The 620-nt window shown below is 53.2% G+C and overlaps 1 protein-coding gene across 1 annotated transcript in view; it reads left to right on the top strand.

The window, feature by feature from the left end:
* Window positions 1-620, top strand: part of UBE2H (ubiquitin conjugating enzyme E2 H) — a gene marked incomplete at its 5' end in the record, with an annotated part of 18,157 nt that overhangs the window by 10,672 nt on the left and 6,865 nt on the right. The window lies entirely within an intron of this gene.

Below are 620 nucleotides of genomic sequence, written 5' to 3'. Positions count from 1 at the left end.
TTCCTGCTGTTTTCTGGGATCTCTTTTTTGGATTAAGATCCTTTTTCCAGGTGCTCTTGTGCTCCATCCCAGGAGCAGCTGCTGGCTCCGAGCTGCTCCATGTGCCAGCCAGGACAAACCCAGGCACCAACCCAGGCTGCAGCTGGAATTCTGTGGCTGCATCCCAGAGCTGGAGGAGCTCTTTGCACAGGGAGAGCCCTTGGAGATCTCCTTCCCCTTTTTTGGTGACCTTTTTGGGAAGTTGAGGGCTCTGGGATCTGGTTGAATTTAGCAGCTTGGTGGTGACTCAGGAATGGGATACACCCTTTTTCCAGGAAAAGGGACAGGTTGAGGTGGCCAAACTGCTCATGTGGTGTGTCCATCCCAGAGCTGGAGGAGCTCTTTGCACAGGGAGAGCCCTTGGAGATCTCCTTCCCCTTTTTTGGTGACCTTTTTGGGAAGTTGAGGGCTCTGGGATCTGGTTGAATTTAGCAGCTTGGTGGTGACTCAGGAATGGGATACACCCTTTTTCCAGGAAAAGGGACAGGTTGAGGTGGCCAAACTGCTCATGTGGTGTGTCCTGGGCAGTGATGGAATTCCCTGATTGTGATCCATGCAGGACGGGACCGGAGATGCCCATC

This window comes from Corvus brachyrhynchos, unplaced genomic scaffold, assembly GCF_000691975.1.
Source record: "Corvus brachyrhynchos isolate BGI_N302 unplaced genomic scaffold, ASM69197v1 scaffold182, whole genome shotgun sequence".
Lineage (NCBI taxonomy): Eukaryota > Metazoa > Chordata > Aves > Passeriformes > Corvidae > Corvus > Corvus brachyrhynchos.
Note: the sequence above shows the minus strand (reverse complement) of the source record. Positions and strands in the feature narration are given on the sequence as shown.